Source organism: Erinaceus europaeus, chromosome 16 (assembly GCF_950295315.1).
Source record: "Erinaceus europaeus chromosome 16, mEriEur2.1, whole genome shotgun sequence".
NCBI classification, from domain to species: Eukaryota; Metazoa; Chordata; class Mammalia; order Eulipotyphla; family Erinaceidae; genus Erinaceus; species Erinaceus europaeus.
Window position 1 is genome coordinate 74,038,623 of NC_080177.1, and position 7,262 is coordinate 74,045,884.

The 7,262-nt window shown below is 45.7% G+C and overlaps 1 non-coding gene across 1 annotated transcript; it reads right to left on the bottom strand.

Moving 5' to 3' along the window:
* Positions 1–6,738: 6,738 nt before the first annotated feature.
* Positions 6,739–6,845, bottom strand: LOC132533567 (U6 spliceosomal RNA). Its single transcript, XR_009545431.1, has one exon. It is a non-coding gene; the product is annotated as a U6 spliceosomal RNA (small nuclear RNA).
* Between the last annotated feature and the right edge of the window lie 417 nt (positions 6,846–7,262).

The window sequence follows — 7,262 nt, forward strand, 5'->3', positions numbered from 1 at the left end:
CACCATAAGTAAGAACTGAGCAATGCTTTGGTTAAGGAAAAAAAGAGCAGAAATTTTTTCTTTAAAATAGGTAAGAAAGGTCACCATCTATCATATTTGAACCAGATTTCTGTCTTCCAAATCAATGAGACAAGAAACCTACCCCAGTCAAGAGATGAATGTTCCTCTCTCATCAGCTTCCAGCTGAAAGGCTTTCTTCTTTGGAGGGACAGGGTTTCAGCATTTCTCACACACAGCCCCCAACTGCTTGATATTGAGGTTAGTTCTTGTAGCCTGTTAGTTTAAGGGATTCCTGGGTCACTCTGAGAAAGAATTCAGAGATCAAACCAGGTTTTGGCAAGGAGTATAGATTTATTTAGAAAAAGCCCCCTACCAAAGTCATAGTGTGAACTTGATCAGTAAATCAGAGAACATCTGACCCCAAAATCTACAAGGCATGGGAAATGTATTTAGTTAAGGAAAGGAAAACTATAATAAGTGCTTGAACAGAAAACTTAAAAGAGGCAGAGGCTGGGAGGTGGCGCACCTGGTTGAGTGCACATGTTACAATAAGTAAGGACCTGGCTTTGATCCCCTCTGTCCCTACATGTAGCAGGAAGGCTTTGTAAGTGGTGAAGCAGTGCTTCAGGTCTCTCTCTCTCTCTCTCTCTCTCTCTCCCTCCAGGGTTATTGCTGGGGCTCGGTGCCTACACTATGAGTCCATTGCTCCTGGAGGCCATTTTTTCCAAATTTTGTTGCTGCCCTTGTTATTGTTATTGCTATTGGACAGGACAGAGAGAAGTCGTGAGAGGAGGGGAAGACAGAGAAGGGGAGAGAAAGACACCTGCAGACCTGCTTCACCGCCAGTGTATTGACCCCTCTGCAGGTGGGAAGCCAAGGCTCGAAATGGGATCCTTACGTTAGTCCTTGTGCTATGTGCCATGTGGACTTAACTTGCTGCGCTACCGCTTGGCCCCCTCTCTCTATTTTTTAAATTAATTAATTTATTATTGGATAAACACAGAGAGAAATTGAGAGGGGAGGGGAATATAGAGAGGGAGAGAGACAGAGAGACACCTGCAGTTCTACTTCACCACTTGTGAAGCTTTCCCCCTAAAGGTGAGGACCAGGGGCTCAAATCTGGCCCCTTGTGCACTGTAAGGTGTATACTTAGCCAGCTGTACCATGGCCTGGCCCCTTGTGCACTGTAAGGTGTATACTTAGCCAGCTGCACCATGGCCTGGCCCCTTGTGCACTGTAAGGTGTATACTTAGCCAGCTGCACCATGGCCTGGCCCCTTGTGCACTGTAAGGTGTATACTTAGCCAGCTGCACCATGGCCTGGCCCCTGTTGTCTTTTTTTCTCTATCTGCCCCTCCCTCTCAATTTCTGGATGTTTCTATCCAATAAATAAGTGAAGATAATAAAAATATTAATAATAAAAAAGAGGCAGTACACTCTGACAGAGGAATCAGGTAGGGACAAGAAGTAAGTCAGCATAATGGTGAAGGACTTGAGCTTGTAAAGGTTCCTATTCCACTCCAGCCAACCCCCACCCCGTCATAATTACTGAATGCATATTTGTGCAAAGTGACTCAATCCTTGTGATTCATGCAGGTGGAGGTGGGCTGGCCTGCATTGTTCACATAGTCACAGGTCACCAGTAAGTAGTCTTATGTCTGCCATCTTGTCTCCTCATACTGACTTACCATCTTGGGTGTTAAGGGAAAATGGGTTAAGACTGGTACCTGTCTGCGAGTATAGATTGACCTGCCAACGCCCATGTTCAGTGGAGAAGCAATTACAGAAGCCAGACCTTCCACCTTTTGCATCCCATAATGATCCCGGGTCCATGCTCCCAGAGGGATAAAGAATAGGAAAGCTTCCGGATGTGAGGGCAATCTGGCTGCGACATCTGTCACCCAGGGTTGATTTGGCTGATCTGGCTGGCTAGGTGGGTTTCCCCTTCCTCCCTTCGGCCAAGGGTATACAGGTAGCTGCACTTCCCTGCTAGAACCTCCAAACAAACTCTCAAGAATAGGAAAGCTTCCAAAGGAGGGGATGGGATACGGAACTCTGGTGGTGGGAATTGTGTGGAATCATACAATCTTACAGTCTTGTCAATTATAATTAAATCAAAAATAAAAATAAATAAATGAAAAATTAAAAAAAAACTGGTGCCTGTGATCATGGGTGAATATGAGGAAAGAGAAGAGAGGTAATTTAATTATTTTCTTGCTTGCAGTTTTTAAGATAGGAGAAAACGAATCTGTTCTGTATGCCCTAGAACAATGCATTTTAAGCAATTAAAATTTAGCAATGTCTAGATCTAGTTAATTGAAAACTAACTGATGAAGGATGCAACTCAAGTAAAGCAATTGTTAGTGACTGGGTTTTCTCTTAGGAATGCCAGTTTGTCTCTTTATCCCTTTCTGGTGATATTAGATATTTTTAACAATCATGTTACTCTTCCCCTCTGTTATCCCAACTATCTATTTAGCCTGCCTCAATTTAATGGAGTGCAGTTAAGAATTGGAGAGGGTCGATCTGTACTCCTAGCCTGTCTCTCTTTTTCCCTAGTGCAGCAGGGGCCTGGGGAGGCAGGACTCCAACACCCATGTTCAGTGAAGGAGAAGCAATCACAGAAGCCAGACCTTCTACCTTCTGCACCCCATAAAGATCCTGGGTCTCCATATCTTTTTGGTTGGGTGTTATAAGTTACAATCTGCACTATTCCAACCTTTAGGTTCATGATTGGTCAAAAATTTGTTTGGTTTTGTATGTTAACTCTCTTTTCAGCCACCAGGTTCCAGATGCTAGCATGATGCCAACCAGACTTCCTTGGACAGACAACCCCACCAATGTTTCCTGGAGCCCCGATTCCCCAGAACCCCACCCCACTAAGGAAAGAGAGAGGCAGGCTGGGAGTATGGATCGACCTGTCAACACCCATGTTCAGTGGGGAAGCAATTGCAGAAGCCAGACCTTCTTGCAAGCCAGACCTCGCAGAAGCATCCCACAGTGACCTTGGGTCCATGCTCCCAGAAGGATAAAGAATAGGAAAGCTATCAGGGGAGGGGATGGGATATGGAGTTCTCATGGTGGTAATTGTGTGGAGTTGTACCCCTCATATCCTATGGTTTTGTCAGTGTTTCTTTTTTATACAAAAAATTTTAAAAAAAAGATCCTGGGTCCATGCTCCCAGAGGAATAAAGAATAGAGAAGCTATCAAGGCAGGGGATTGGATATGGAGTTCTGGAGGTGGGAATTGTGTGTAAATGTACCGCTCTTTCCTGTAGTCTTGTCAATATTTCCATTTTATAAATACATTTTTAAAAAATCGGAGAGAGGGATTCCCTGCTTCTGCCTAACCCCAACTGGGGGAATAGATGCGATGGCAGTTGGAAGTGTTGAGACTGTGATAACCATTCCCCTAGTTGTTGAGGTACTGGCTCCATAGCAGAAGAATCAAGAGGAGGTCCTTATTCGTGCAGCCACCTCCAGAGTTCTGACTCAGAGATTTTTCCTGGATCACAGTGGCAGGCTAGGGACTGAATTGCTCCCATTATCTTAACAAAGTGTTAACTGAATAACAGATAGTGCATACTTAGATTTTTTTATTATTTTATGTATTTATTCCCTTTTTGTTTTATTGTTGTAGTTATTATTGTTGTTGTCGTCATTGTTGGATAAGACAGAGAGAAATGGAGAGAGGGAGGGGAAGACAGAGAGGAGGAGAGAAAGATAGACACCTGCAGACCTGCTTCACCGCCTGTGAAGCGACTCCCCTGCAGGTGGGGAGCCAGGGTTCGAACCGGGATCCTTATGCCGGTCCTTGTGCTTTGCGCCACCTGCGCTTAACCCGCTGCGCTACAGCCCGACTCCCCATACTTAGATTTTTAAAAAAAATATTTATGGAGCCAGGTGGTTGGCGCACCTGGTTGAGCACATATGTTACAATGCGCAAGGACCCAGGTTCAAGTCCCCGGTCCCCACCTGTGGGGGGAAAGCTTCATGAGTGGTGAAGCAGGGCTTCAGATGTCTGTCTCTCTTTCTCTCTATCTCCCACTTCCCTCTCGATTTCTGGCTGTCTGTATCCAGTAAATAAATAAAGGTAATCATTTTTTTAAAAAAATAATAATAAAATAATTATTTATGAGATAGAGACAAATTGAGAAAAGGAGGGGGAGATGAAGAGGGAGGAGACATCTGTAGCACTGCTCAACCGTTCATGAAGCTTCACTCGTGCAGGTAAGGACCACGTGCTTGAATCTGTATCCTTTTGCGTGGTGACAGGTGTGTTGCTGCTTGCCACTTCATATTTAAGGTGATTTTGTCAGTAAAGAATCAAACTGAGGATTTGAGTTTGAGAGAGACTTGAACCTGGGAATTGTCCTCACATAGTTCTGAAAGAACTGATCCAGTGATTTGGTCCTGGTAGGGAACATGAGGGGAGGCTGCAATCACTAAAGAATCTACAAAATAGTAACTGTGATTCGTGACTCAGTGTTACGTCTTGATTTCTTCTTCTAGCGTTTGCCCTTCTTCCGTAGCCAGTCAACAGCATCAGGTTGAGCCTGATGTCAAGTTTCGAGACCTCCTTTGAATCTGGAGAGGTGGCAGTCGTTGACTATGTGGGTCATAGTCTGTCTGGAGCCGCAGGGGCAGTTCGGGTCGTCTCTGGCTCCCCAGCGATGGAACATAGTGGCGCACCGGCCATGGCCTGTTCGATAGCGATTGAGGAGGGCCCGATCATAACATGCTAGGTCAAAGCCGGGTTGACGCTTGCAGGGGTCTGTGATGAAGTGTTTGTTCTTGACCTCAGCTGACTGCCAACTCTGTTCCCAAGAGTCTGGAACAGAGAAGTTCAGTGTAGGCGTAGGGGACCAGATTGGGTGACGAAACGTCAAGCGTTGGACAGGGTGTGCGAAGATATCCGCGTATATTGGCAGGTCCGGTTGAGCATAGACGTGGGAAATGAACTCAGATGATGCCGCATCCTGATGAATATCTGGCGGGGCGATGTTGCTAAGAACTGGCAGCCATGGAACCGGGGTGGAACGGATGGTTCCAGAAATTATCCTCATGGAGGAATATAATTTGGAATCGACCAAGTGGACATGGGGCTACGGAACCATACTGGGGCACAGTATTCTGCAGTGGAATAGCATAATGCCAGAGAGGATGATCGTAGTGTGGAAGTGCTCATGCCCCATGAGGAGCTGGCCAGTCTTGCAATGATGTTATTCCTCGCGCCCACCTTTGCTGCAGTTTTTATGAGATGTTTGTGAAATGACAGGGTGCGATCAAGAGTAACACCAAGATAGACTGGCTGGGCTTCATGCCGGATTCTCGTATCGCCAAGCTGCACATTAAGCTCACACGAGGCTGAGGCATGGTGTAGATGGAAAACAGATGATACCGTTTTTGCAGTGCTAGGGATTAGTCGCCATTTTTTACAGTAATCAGATATCAGAGACATGTCTTTCGTGAGTGTTTCCTCGAGGATGTCGAACTTTTATGCCTGAGTTGCACAGCAGATGTCATCAGCGTAGATGAACTTCCTTGAAGAAGTTTCTGGGAGGTCATTGATGTAAATATTGAATAGTGTAGGAGCCAGAACAGAGCCCTGGGGGAGGCCACTTGAGACAAGTCTCCATCTGCTAGACTTGTCACCCAGATGCACCCGGAATCTTCTGTTTTGGAGAAGAAACGATATAGTGTTGGCCACCCATGGAGGCAGGCATCTTGAGATCTTGACTAGAAGACCACGGTGCCAGACCGTGTCATAGGCTGCTGTGAGATCAACAAAGACAGCACCCGTCTTTAAATTCTTTTTTTTTTAAATTTTTTATTTAAGAAAGGATTAATGAACAAAAACATAAGGTAGGAGGGGTACAACTCCACACAATTCCCACCACCCAATCTCCATAACCCACCCCCTCCCATGATAGCTTTCCCATTCTCTAGCCCTCTGGGAGCATGGACCCAGGGTCGTTGAGGGTTGCAGAAGGTAGAAGGTCTGGCTTCTGTAATTGCTTCCCCGCTGAACATGGGCGTTGACTGGTCGGTCCATACTCCCAGTCTGCCTCTCTCTTTCCCTAGTAAGGTGTGTCTCTGGGGAAGCTGAGCTCCAGGACACATTGGTGGGGTCTTCAATCCAGGGAAGCCTGTCCAGCATCCTGGTGGCATCTGGAACCTGGTGATTGAAAAGAGAGTTAACATACAAAGCCAAACAATTTGTTGAGCAATCATGGATCCCAAGCTTGGAATAGTGGAGAGGAAGTGTTAGGGAGGTACTCACTGCAAACTCTAGTGTACTTCTGCTTTCAGGTATATATTTTGCAGAAGTTTATGGGTATGTGTGAACATAAGCTCTCTCTCACGGAAACTAGTGTATATCTAGGTTATGGGACTTTGTTAGAAAGTGAACCACCTGAGATGAAATTAGAGTGTACTATAAAAGGAAAGGTCTCACCCAAGTAATGAAGCTGAAGGGTTGTCATTCCACACGTGAAGTCTCTGGACACAGTCTGAGGTGAAGCATGTTGAAGTGGCAATCGTTGCGTTGGTTAGGTTGTGATTGGCGGATGCAATATTATTTGGTTTGGATTGGGAGATGCATACGGGAAAGTGGGCCCTATCCATGGGTTCCAGGACTGGGGGAAGTAAGGGCTCTATAGTGGAGATGTGAGGTTCCTGCTGTCTTAGGGTTCAAAAAGACAATCGATAGTTAATGTTATCATCACATTATTTGTTAAAAAATATGGACCGCTTCACGAATTTGCGTGTCATCCTTGTGCAGGGGCCATGCTAATCTTCTCTGTATCATTCCAATTTTAGTATATGTGCTGCCGAATCGAGCACCCGTCTTTAAATTCTTCTGGAATCCATTTTCAATGTAAGTTGAGAGGGCCAGGGCTTGTTCGCAGGTAGATCTTCCTGGGCGGAAACCAGCTTGGGCGGGTGATAGGAATTTCTCTGTAAGAGCAGAAATACGTGACAGAAGCAGCCTCTCAAGGAGTTTGTAACACATGGAGAGGAGAGAAATTGGTCTATAGCTGGTGGCCAGTGTTGGGTCTTTCTTTGGTTTCAAAACCATTATAATATTCGCACGATGCCAAACTTTGGGCATAGACTCAGATTCCAAGGTGTGGGACAGGAATGAAGCGAGCCACTTCTTTGCCGCGGGACCCAGGTTAAGAATGAGTTCTGGGGTGATGTTATCATAGCCAGCAGCTGTTCCCGGTTTAACCCTCTTCAAAGTGTCTTCCAGTTCAGACA